General features: G+C 36.1%; 1 non-coding gene across 1 annotated transcript; it reads right to left on the reverse strand.

The window, feature by feature from the left end:
• Window positions 1–4,515: 4,515 nt before the first annotated feature.
• TRNAF-GAA (transfer RNA phenylalanine (anticodon GAA)) lies at window positions 4,516–4,588 on the reverse strand. The gene has a single exon. It is a non-coding gene; the product is annotated as a tRNA-Phe (tRNA).
• Window positions 4,589–13,097: the final 8,509 nt, after the last annotated feature.

Here is a 13,097-nt window from a genome sequence, read left to right on the forward strand (position 1 = left end):
AAAAGATAATAATAATAGCTACCTTTTATTGAAACTTTACCAAATTCCAGCTGCTCCAAGCACTTTATATGCATTATCTCATTTAACTCTCACAATATTCCTATGAGTTATCCTCTTTCATTTCACAGACAGAGAAACTAAAGTTTAGAGAAGTTAAGAATAGGCAGTTGCCACTTTGCACACTAGTTTGGGGTCATAAAAATGACCATACAAGAAATCTTGCAAAACAATCTTAATAATCAATGGAACATATTACTCTTATTTTGTGACCTTTAAAAACGTTTTTCAAAACATTAAGAACTCTATAACTGTCTGTTATAAATGTATAGCAAAATGAAAAATAGTAAAACAATATTTATTTAGGACACTGTAATTTAAGAGAATTAAAGTGTTTAGTTTCTTCAAAAAATGTATCCAGAGTAGTTTGAACAGTGCTTACCCTCTTGTTATATAACATGATACAGAGTGAGCATCTTTTCTATTCCTTGTAAATTGTCATACTGTTTCTGTTTGGATGACCTTCTAACATTTCACCTTTTCCTCATTTCGTGTTGTGAAATATCTCCAAGAACTCCTTTAATGTAAAGTTTATTGCTGACATCATGTCCTCTGGGATATCTTTATTCTTTTCATCACCACTAATTTCTTCATTTTTGTCCATAAGCTCATCTTCACTAAGTTCCTTGGACTGTATGTCTGGAGTCTCTTGAATGGTGTCAGTGTCAGTATTCTCAAGGTTAGCTGTTTTTTTAATAAATCCATTTATGTTCAGTTCATTTCCAGAAATATCATTTTATTTCTTTGCTGCACTTTCATCTTTCTTGGTCAGTTTCCTCTTTTGTTTATTCATTTTTGTAAAAACTCATCTTGGTTTATCACTAGAACACAAGAAGTCAACACAGCTACTTGATGTGTAGTCTGAGAAGCTAGTAGTGAATTTTATAAGTTATGCAATTACTCACAGTCAATATACTGAAGTAACTTAAATTTGAACCATGTTGTTGAAGGACTAGTATTATTAAACTAAGCAGTGGGAATTTAAATTTATGCATATCAGAACTGAGCAAAGTAAGGACTTCCTGCAATTGCTTAGATTGATACAACTGGTAGAGACAAGGCCAAGATTTGAATTCTAGTTGGCTTAGCTCCTAAGACCATGCTTTGTCTAATGCCTTACCATTGATTTAGAAATGCATGTCTCTCCAGAGAGAGACAAAATTTATTTTTTCTGGAGGAGGTATGGGTAAAGGAAAGGTAGAGGGAGGGAGTTTGGAGGAAGAAAGCAGTGCCGATGGAGGTGGAAGGAAGAAGAATAAAGAGGGAGGGAAAGAATAAAAGCAGGAAGGAGGGGAAAAGGGAAAGAGTGAGAAAGAAAAAGCAAGCCAAAGAGCATGCAAGAGCAGGAGAACAAAAAGAACAGACAAGAGCAAATGAGAGTGACAAAAAGAAAAGGAAATAGAAACCAGAGGAGAACAGAGTTCAGTTTCCCATCATAGTGACTCAGTGGTCAGTGTGAAATACCAGAAAATTGTTATGTAGAAACTGTTCCCTGACCTCCTTCCTCACCTAAACTCTGAGCTCCTTAATGACCAAAATGAGACCATTTTCATTTCCTTGTGCCTAGAACACTACCTGACTCAACAGTGCATATTATCAAATAAGCTTCAAAAATATAATACTGCCAACAGGGCATTTTAAATGATCTTTTGTTATTTAATAATTGATGTAAGAATAAAAGTACATAATATGAAGTAATCATCTCACCCCTTTACCACAATAAATTCTACATTATGAGACAACTATAAAATTTTAATCAAAGAAAATCAACAGACTATAGGATTAAAAATATTATGTCCATCTTTAGAGAAATGACAATTGTAAACAATAAATAATCTACAGATTCAATTGCATAAATATTTAAATCCCTGGTACAATAAAGAATAACATAACTAAAATATGAGAGAAAACAAAAGACTAAGAAAATATTTGCAGCAAACATGAATGCTCATAAAATTTGACACAAAAATACTTACACCCAATGAGTAAACAAAGGATATGAAAAGACAGTTCACACAAGAGGAAAGACAATTGCTAAACCAACATTTAATAGTCTCTGAAACCACCAAAAATACCAAGAGAAACAGGGTATTGTTTTTCACATGGTACATTAACAAATATTTTAAGTAAAAATCCATAATCCTGACCAACATATTTTTAACTATATACACCAATAGGGGAAATTTAATTTGTTCAATCCTCTTGAAAAGTAATTTGGAAATGTACTTTATGAGGTTAAAAAAATGTCATACAATTTGACCCAGTAAAACTATTCATAGGAATATCTTAATAAAAGAATAAATTATGTGGAAAACACATAGGCATAAATATTTCCATTGCAATATTATTTACAAGATGAAAAATGGAAGGGACAACTACAGAGTTGTATGAAATATTATACTGTCATAAAATTAATATAAAAACAAGAAAATTGTGATAAATTATAAAAGAATAAAACAAAATACATTTTATGAATGTCATTCTAAATATGTATTCTAAACACATATGACATTCTAAATATGAAGACATAGAATATGTACACATAGAAATAAAAGCCAGAAAACAATATGGCAAAATTGATTGGAGGTTAGTGGTATTTAGATATTTTTAATTCATAATTTTTATAATTATTTTGCTCAATGCATTAGAAAATGGTATATTTTGACATCATACATCTTGGTGAGCTCATTCTTACCAGAAGCTGACAGTAGCCACTTATTGAGTAATATGAACTGAGAAAATGATCAAAAAAATATTTCTCAAGGTAAAAGTGTAGCCACAAAGAAAAATCTGTAATAAAAAGTTCTCTTTTCCTATGCCTTATCATAATAATCTGAATACCAAAAGACAAAGACTTAAGTTAGATTCCCCCCACCCAAAAAAAGGGATACTCTGTTTTTTGAAACTTCCTAAGAGGACACAAAATTAAAAATACCCCCAAAGAACATTATTTTCAATGACCATATTTAAGCCATTTAAAACCCAAGCTCCATATTTTTAATCAGTGAGTTAGTCATTTCAAACAGATTTTCTTCATTTTGCCTCAAATTAAACTCTGTTGTTAACAACCGATCAAACTATTTATTCTGGATAATCATGTAAATACTAAATAAAGATGGTTATATGGCTTGATGAGGTGATGCCCAAATCACCTACTTGCTGGCTTAGTTATGAATGGAAATGAAATGCATGGAACTACCACATAAAAATATTCTCAAACACGTTATGTTTCCAATCAATTGTTTTATTATCCCCAGTGCCTTAGAGTTTCATGTTATTAATACCAATATATTTTCATCAGTTGAATCAATAAGGCTGTGGTGTAATGAATGTTTCATGCTCAGTCTTGAGGATAATAGAAATACTGACAGACTGAAAAATGACTGGAATTTCCTTCTGCTCTAATCTAAGTCATTATAGTAGCTACAGGGTTGTTATCCAGGCAGCTCTTGCATCCCTTCACAGCTCAGTGGCATTTATTGCTTCCTACAACTTCACAGGCTCTCACATGACAGTCACTGCAAGATGGTAGACAAAGCTCAGCTTTTCTGGGGATTGGATGGCTGAGCCCTGACAGAGTCCCTGTAAAGGAGCTCCTTGGCCACAGAAGAAGAAGGCATCTCTCCCTGTCCCATGGGAAGGAGAAGGCATCGTCTCCTCCTATCTGCAGAGAAATGGAGCTCTTCTCACGGCCTCTTCCTGGGGAAATGGTTCAGAGACAAGTATAGCCAAACACCAGAAAGCCTGTCTGTGTGTTGCTCAGCTGGAGAAACAGAAAACTGCTGTACAATGTAGTGAGTGCCATGATAAGGATTGGAAATGGTGCTTCATGAACCCATAGAAAACATACCTAGAGAAGATTTCCCAAAAGATGTGAATAATAAATTAACTGACTTATTAAGAATGAGAAGGAGTTAGGCAGAAGAAAAAGAGAAAGGAAAGAACTAGGGAGAGATGAAACTCTGTGTGAATCATTAATATAGTGGTAGATAAAGCATACAAATTCTCTACACATTTGGATACTAGTTAAGAGTGTGTGGGGGAGAGAAGATATATAGACATATATACATATATATCTACAATGTATATTTAAGAAATATGTGCTTGAAAGGTCATTTTGTACCAACCACATGCCAGGCCTCTGGCATCAAACTGTTATTTATTTAACAAGTAGTTATCAAGAATTTTAGTGGTCATTTTAAATAAGTTAACACACAGAAAAAGCTTAAAGTATAGCTTGACATATAGCAAGTACTCAAGATAAGTTAGCTATTATTATTACAGTCAGGAAGTACTAAGGTATTGGGGGTTTAGTAAAAAGGCCCACCAGGGCACCTGACACCACCCCTCCCTGAAAAGTCACCCACTCAAAACATAATAACCAAATATTCCCCTTAAAGCTTATATTTTGGTTAAGACTGCCAGGAAACTCTATTTAGTGCAAAAACCCAAAACTACTGCTGAAACCCAGGATGGAACCAGGGACCTTTAGATCTTCAGTCTAACGCTCTCCCAACTGAGCTATTTCAGCTTGTTCAGGTGATTTCTCCTGAATAACTATAATGGAATAATACTTGTTTTATAATATAAAAACAAAACAATATTCAGAGTCAGCTGGAGGTAGGCATTTAACAAATCTTCAGAGATGATGAGGTAAGATCCCTGTTTACAAGCTAGACGTAATAACTAATTTCACTTTTCTCAGTTCTGTGTTTAACTGCCCTGCAATCTGTTTTTTCCATTTAAAAATAAATCATGGACTTTTTTCATGTCCAAAAAAAAAAAAGAAATATGTGCTTGATAAACAATAAAGCAGAGTAGAGGAATGAGAAGATTGAGGAAGGATATTTCTGACAAAATCATCATGGAAGACAGCTCTGAGGAGGTGGCATTTGAAAAAAAAATTTGAATTAATTGAGGGGATAAAACGTGAATTGGCTTGGGAATATGGAAATGAAATGAAATGCATAGAACTACTACATTAAAATATTTGGTGTGAACAAGGGAAGAAACAAAAAGACGAAAAAAAAGAGAGAAGAATAACAAAAACAACTGGAAAATAAGTAATGAAATGGCTGTAAGTAAATATTCATCAATAATTACATTAAATGTCAGTGGACTAAAATCTCCAATCAAAAGACATAGGGTGGCTGATTGAATAAAATAAAAAGACCCTTTAATATGCTGGTTACAAGAGACACCCTTCAGGGCCAAGACATACAAACTGAAAGTGAGGGGATGGAGAAACATACTTCATGCAAATGGAAGTGACAAGAAAGTGAGGGTAGCAATACTCATATCAGACAAAATAGACTTTAAAAGTCTATAACAAAAGACAAAGAAGGGTATAATGGAATGATAAAGGGATCAATACAAGATGTGGATGTTACAATTATTAACATATATGCACCCAATACAGGAGCACCTAAACCTATAAAGTAAATATTAACAGACATAAAGGGAGACATTGACAATATAATAACAGTAGGAGACTTCAACACCGCACTTACATCAATGGGTAAATCATCCAGACAGAAAATCAGTAAAGCAACAGTGTTCTTAAATGACACAATAAAGCAGTTGGATTTTTTTTTTTTTTTTTTTTTTTTTGTGGTACGCAGACCTCTCACTGTTGTGGCCTCTCCCGTTGCAGAGCACAGGCTCCAGACGCACAAGCTCAGTGGCCATGACTCACAGGCCCAGCAGCTCCACGGCATGTGGGATCTTCCCGGACCGGGGCACAAACCCGTGTCCCCTGTATCGGCAGGCGGACTCTCAACCACTGCGCCACCAGAGAAACCCAAGCAGTTGGATTTAATAGATATCTACAGAACTTTCCACCCCCAAAACAGCAAAATACACATTCTTTTAAAGTGCATATGGAACATTTTCCAGGATAGAGTGTGTGTGAGGTCACAAAACAAGCCTCAATAAATTTAAGAGGATAGAAATTATATCAAGTATTTTTCCAAACACAATGGTATGAAACTAGAAATCTATTACAGAAAGAGAAATGGGAAAAGTGCAAACATGAGAAGACTAAATAACTTGCTGCTAAACAGCCAATGGGTCAATGAAGAATTCAAAGAGGAAACCAGAAAATACCTCAAGAGAAATGAAAATGGAAACACAACTTTCCAAAATTGATGGGGTACAGCAAAAGAAGTTATCAGAGGTTTGTTTATAGTGATATAGGCCTTCCTTAAGAAGAAAAAAAAAAACTCAAATAAACAACCTAACATATCATCTACAGAAATTAGAAAAATAAGAACAAACAAAGCCTAGTCAGGAGAAGGAAGGAAATAATAATATTTTTTTTAAAAAAGAGAAGAAATGAATAAAATAGAGATTTAAAAAAATAGAAAATATCAAAGAAACAGCTGGTTTACTTGAAAAGATAAACAGGATGGACAAACCTCTAGCCAGGCTTACCAAGATGTAAAAAGAGAGGACCAAATTAACAAAATAAAAATGAAAGGGGAAAAATAAAACACAGATACAAAAAAAAAAAAATCATAAGAGAATACTTCAAACAGTTATATGCCAACAAATTGGACAACCTAGAAGAAATGGACAAATTTCTAGAAATATTCAGCCTCCCAAGACTGATTCATGAAGAAACAGACAATCTGAACAGACTGATCACTAGTAGTGAAACTGAAATTTTAATTTAAAAAGCTCCCAGCAAACAAAAGTCCAAGACTTGACTACTTCACAGGGAAATTCTACCACACATATAAAGGAGAGATAATACCTATCCTTCTCAAACTATTCCAAAAAACTGAAGAGAACAGAACACTCCCAAATTCATTCCACAAGGCCACCATTACCTTGATACCAAATCCAGACAAAAACACTACACAAAAAGAGAAAATTACAAGTCAATATCTTTGATGAATATAGATGCAAAAATTCTAAACAAAATATTAGCAAACCAAAACCAAAAATAAATAAAAATGGTCATACACCATAATCGTTTAATTTATTCCAGGGAGGAAAAAGTGGTTAAATATTTACAAATCAAGCAATGTGATACACCACTTTAACAAAAGGAAGGGTAAAAATTACATGATCATCTCAACAGTTACAGAAAAAAAGCATTTAACAAAATTAAACATCCATTCATGATAAAAAATCTCAACAGGAGACCTTTAAGATAGCAGAGGAGTAAGACATGGAGATCACCTTCCTCCCCACAAATACATGAGAAATACATCTACATATGGAACAACTCTTACAGAACACCTACTGAATGCTGGCAGAAGACCTCAGATCTCCCAAAAGGCAAGAAACTCTCCACATACCTGGGTAGGGCAAAAGAAAAATACAGAGACAAAAGAATAGGGACAGGACCTGCACCTCGGGGAGGGATTTGTGAAGGAGGAAATGTTTCCACACACTAGGAAGCCCTTCACTGGTGGAGACAGGAGGGTGGGTGGGGGGAAGCTTTGGAGCCATGGAGGAGAGCACAGCAACAGGGGTGCAGAGGGCAAGGTGGAGAGATTCCCGCACAGAGGATTGGTGCCAACCAGCACTAACCAGCCTGAGAGGCTTCTCTGCTCACCCTCCGGGGCGGGTGGGGGTTAGGAACTGAGGCTCCAGCTTCAGAGGTCAGATCCCAGGGAGAGGACTGGGGTTGGCTGCGTGAAAATAACCTGAAGCCTGAAGGGGGCTAGTGCACTACAACTAGCTGGGAGGGAGTCCGGGAAAAAGTCTGGACCTGCCTAAGAGGTAAGAACCATTGTTTCAGGGTGCATGAGAGAGGGGATTCAGAGCACCACCTAAACGAGCTCCAGAGATGGGAGCGAGTGGTAGCTATCAGCGCAGACACCAGAGATAGGCATGAAATGCTAAGACTGCTGCTGCAGCCACCAAGAATCCTGTGTGCAAGCACAGGTCACTATCCACACCCTCCCTCCTGGGAGCCTGTGCAGCCCGCCACTGCCGGGGTCCCGTGATCCAGGGACAATTTCCCCAGGGGGAACACACAGTGCAACTCAGGCTGTTGCAACATCATGCTGGCCTCTGCCTCTGCAGGCTCACCCTGAATTCCGTACCACTCCCTCCCACCGGTCTGAGAGAGCCACAGCCACCTAATCAGCAGCTACTTTAACCCCATCCTGTCTGAGCAAAGAACAGATGCCCTCAGGTGACCTACATGCAGAGGTGGGGACAAATCAAAAGCTGAACTCCAGGAGCTGTGCGAACAAAGAAGAGAAAGGGAAACTTATCCCAGCAGCCTCAGGAGCAGTGGATTAAATCTCCACAGTCAACCTGATGTACCCTGAATCTGTGGAATACCTGAATAGATAACAAATCATCCCAAAATTGAGATGGTGGACTCTGGGAGCAACTGTAGACTTGGGGTTTGCTATCTGCATCTAATTTGTTTCTGGTTTTATGTTTATCTTAGTTTAGTATTTAGAGTTCATTATCATTGTAGGTTAGTATATTGATTTGGTTGCTCTCTTTTATATATATATATATATATAAATAGATATATATATATTTTCCTTTTTCTCTTTTTGTGAGTGGGTATGTGTATGCTCCTTTGGGTGATTTTGTCTGTATAACATTGCTTTTACCATTTGTTCTAGGGTTCTCTCTGTCTGTTTTTTTTTTTCTTTTTTTATTTTATTAACAAATTTTATTTTAATAACAATTTTTTATTTTAATAACTTTATTTTATTTTCTTCTTTCTTTCTTTCTTTTTTTGCTCCCTTTTCTTTTGAGTCATGTGGCTGAAAGGGTCTTGGTGCTCCAGCTGGGTGTCAGCCCTGAGCCTCTAGGTTGGAGAGCTGAGCTCAGAACATTGGTCCAACAGAGACCTTCCTGTTCTACATAATATCAAATGGTGAAAGCTCTCCGAGATCTCCATCTCAGTGCTAAGACCCAGCTCCACTCAATAACCAACAAGCTACAGTGCTGGACACCCTATGCCAAACAACTAGCAATACAGGAACACAACCCCACCCATTAGAGGAGAGGCTGCCCAAAATCATAATAAGGTCACAGACACCCCAAAACACACCATAGGACACGCTCCTGCCCACAAAAAATAAAAAATCCAGCCTCATCCACAGGAAAACAAGCACCAGTCCCCTACATGGGGAAGCCTACACAATGCACTAAACTAACCTTACTCACTGGGGGCAGACACCAGAAACAATGGAAACTACGAACCTGTAGCCTGTGAAAAGGAGACCCCAAACACAGTAAGTTAAGCAAAATGAGAAGACAGAGAAACACACAGCAGAGGAAGGAGCAAGGGAAAAAGCCATCAGACCAAACAACTGAAGAGGAAATAGGCAGTTTACCTGCAAAAGAATTCAGAGCAATGATAGTAAAGATGATCCAAAATCTTGGAAATAGAATGGAGAAAATACAAGAAATGTTTAACAAGGACATAGAAGAACTAAAGACCAAACAAACAATGATGAACAACACAATAAATGAAATTAAAAATTCTTTAGAAGGAATCAATAGCAGAATAACTAAGGCAGAAGAACAGAGAGGTGACCTGGAAGACAAAATAGTGGAAATGACTGCTGCAGAGCAGAATAAAGAAAAAAAATTGAAATAATTGAGGACAGTATCAGAGACCTCTGGGAACACATTAAACACACCAACATTCGAATTATAGGAGTCCCAGAAGAAGAAGAGAAAAAGAAAGGGACTCAGAAAATATTTGAAGAGATTATAGTTGAAAAACTCCCTAACATGGGAAAGGAAATAATCACTCAAGTCCAGGAAATGCAGAGAATCCCATACAGCATAAATCCAAGGAGAAACAAGCCAAGACACATATTAAACAAACTATCAAAAATTAAATACAAAGAAAAATATTAAAAGCAGCAAGGGAAAAACAACAAATAGTATGCAAGGGAATCCCCATAAGGTTAACAGCTGATCTTTCAGCAGAAACTCTGCAAGCCAGAAGGGCCTGGCAGGACATACTTAAAGTGATGAAAGGAAAAAACCTACAAGCAAGATTACTCTACCCAGCAAGGATCTCATTCAGATTCAACAGAGAAATTAAAATCTTTACAGACAAGCAAAAGTTAAGAGAATTCAGCACCACCAACCCAGATTTACAATAATTGCTAAAGGAACTTCTCTAGGCAGGAAACACAAGAGAAGGAAGAGACCTACAAAAACAAACCCAAAATAAGTAAGAAAATGGTAATAGCAACATGCATATTGATAATTACTTTACATATGGATGGATTAAATGATCCAACCAAAAGACATAAACAGGCTAAATAGATATATAAAAAAAGACCAATATATATGTCTACAAGAGACCTGTCTACAAGAGACCCAATTCAGACCTAGGGACACATACAGACTGAAAGTGAGGGGATGGAAAGAGATATCCCATGAAAACGGAAACCAAAAGAGAGCTGGAGTAGCAATACTCATATCAGACAAAATAGACTTTCAAACAAGACTATTACAAGAGACAAAGAAGGACATTGCATAATGATCAAGGGATCAATCCAAGAAGAAGATATAACAATTGTAAATATTTATGCACCCAACATTGGAGCACCTCAAAACATAAGACAAATGCTAACAGCCATAAAAGGGGAAATTGACAGTAACACAATCATAGTAGGGGACTTTAACACCCCACTTTCATCAATGGACAGATCATCCAAATTTAAAAATAAATAAGGAAACACAAGCTCTAAATGTTATTTTAAACCAATGGACTTAATTGATATTACTAGGACATTCCACCCAAAAACAACAGAATACACTTTCTTCTAAAGTGCTCATGGAATATTCTCCAGGATAGATCATATCTTGAGTCACAAATAAAGCCTTGGTAAATTTAGGAAACTGGAAATCATATCAAGTATCTTTTCCAACCACAATGCTATGAGACTAGATATCAATTACAGGAAAAAATCTGTAAAAAACACAAAATATGGAGGCTAAACAATACATTACTAAATAACCAAGAGATCATTGAAGAAATCAAAGAGGACATCAAAAAATACCTAGAAATAAATGACAATGAAAACACGATGACCCAAAACCTATGGGATGCAGCAAAAACAGTTCTAAGAGGGAAGTTTATAGTGATACAATCCTACCTTAAGAAACAAGAAACATCTCAAATAAACAACATAACCTTACACCTAAAGCAATTAGAGAAAGAACAACAAAAAAACCCCAAAGTTAGCAGAAGGAAAGACATCACAAAGATCAAATCAGAAATAAATGAAAACGAAATGAAGGATATGATAGCAAAGATCAATACAACTAAAAGCTGGTTCCTTAAGGAAAAAAAACAAAATTGATAAACCATTAGCCAGACTCATCAAGAAAAAAAGGGAAAAAACTCAAATCAATAGAATTAGAAATTAAGAGGGAGAAGTAACAACTGACACTGTGAAAATACAAAGGATCATGCGAGATTACTTCAAGCAAGTATATGCCAATAAAATGGACAACCTGGAAGAAATGGACAAATTCTTAGAAAAGCACAACCTTCTGAGACTGAACCAGGAAGAAATAGAAAATATAAACAGGCCAATCACAAGCACTGGAATTGAAATCATGATTAAAAAGTTTCCAACAAACAAAAGCCCAGGACCAGATGGTATCGCAGGCAAATTCTATCAAACATTTAGAGAAGAACTAACACCTATCCTTCTCAAACTCTTCCAAAATATAGCAGAGGGAAGAACACTCCCAAACTCATTACAAGGCCACCATCACCCTGAAACAAAAACCAGACAAAGATGTCACAAAGAAAGAAAACTACAGGCCAATATCACTCATGAACATATATGTAAAATCCTCAACAAAATAGTAGCAAACAGAATCCAACAGCACATTAATAGGATCATACACCATGGTCAACTGGGGTTTATCCCAGGAATGCAAGGATTCTTCTATATATATATATATCAATCAATGTGATAAACCATATTAACAAACTGAAGAAGAAAAAAACAAGATCCTCTCAATAGATGCAGAAAAAGCTTTTGACAAAATTCAACATCCATTTATGATAAAAACCCTCCAGAAAATAGGCATAGAGGGAATGTACCTCAATATAATAAAGGCCACAAATGACAAACCGACAGCCAACATCATTCTCAATGGTAAAAAACTGAAACCATTTCTCTAAGATCAGGAACAAGACAAGGTTGTCTACTTTCAACACTGTTATTCAACATAGTTTTGGAAATTTTACCCACAGCAGTCAGAGAAGAGAAAAAATAAACAGATTCCATATCAGACAAGAAGAAGTAAAGTGGTCACTGTTTGCAGATGACATGATACTATACATGGAGAATCCTAAAGATGCTACCAGAAAAGTACTAGAGCTAATCAATTAATTTGGTAAAGCTGCAGGATACAAAATTGAGGCACAGAAATCTCCTGCAGTCCTGTACACGAGTGATGAAAAATCTGAAAGAGAAATTAAGGAAACACTCAGTTACCATTGCAACAAAAAGAATAAAATACCTAGGAATAAAGCTACCTAAGAAGACAAAGGACCTGTATGCAGAAAACTATAAGACACTGATGAAAGAAACTAAAGATGTTACAAACAGATGGAGAGATATACCATGTTCTTGGATTGGAAGAATCAACATTGTGGAAATGACTCTACTACCCAAAGCAATCTACAGATTCAATGCAATCCCTATCAAACTACCACTAGCATTTTTCACAGAAGTAAAACAAAAAATTTCACAGCATGTATGGAAACACAAAAGACCCCGAATAGTCAAAGCAATCTTGAGAAAGAAAAACAGAGCTGGAGGAATCAGGCCCCCAGATTTCAGACTATACTATAAAGCTACAGTAATAAAGACAGTATGGTCCTGGCACAAAAACAGAAACATAGATCAATGGAACAGGATAGAAAGCACAGAGATAAACCCATGCACATATGGTCACCTTATTTTTGATAAAGGAGTCAAGAGTATACAATGGAGAAAAGACAGCCTCTTCAATAAGTGCTGCTGTGCAAACTGGACAGCTACATATAAAAGAATGAAATTAGAACACTCCCT

Source organism: Orcinus orca, chromosome 8 (genome assembly GCF_937001465.1).
Source record: "Orcinus orca chromosome 8, mOrcOrc1.1, whole genome shotgun sequence".
Lineage (NCBI taxonomy): Eukaryota > Metazoa > Chordata > Mammalia > Artiodactyla > Delphinidae > Orcinus > Orcinus orca.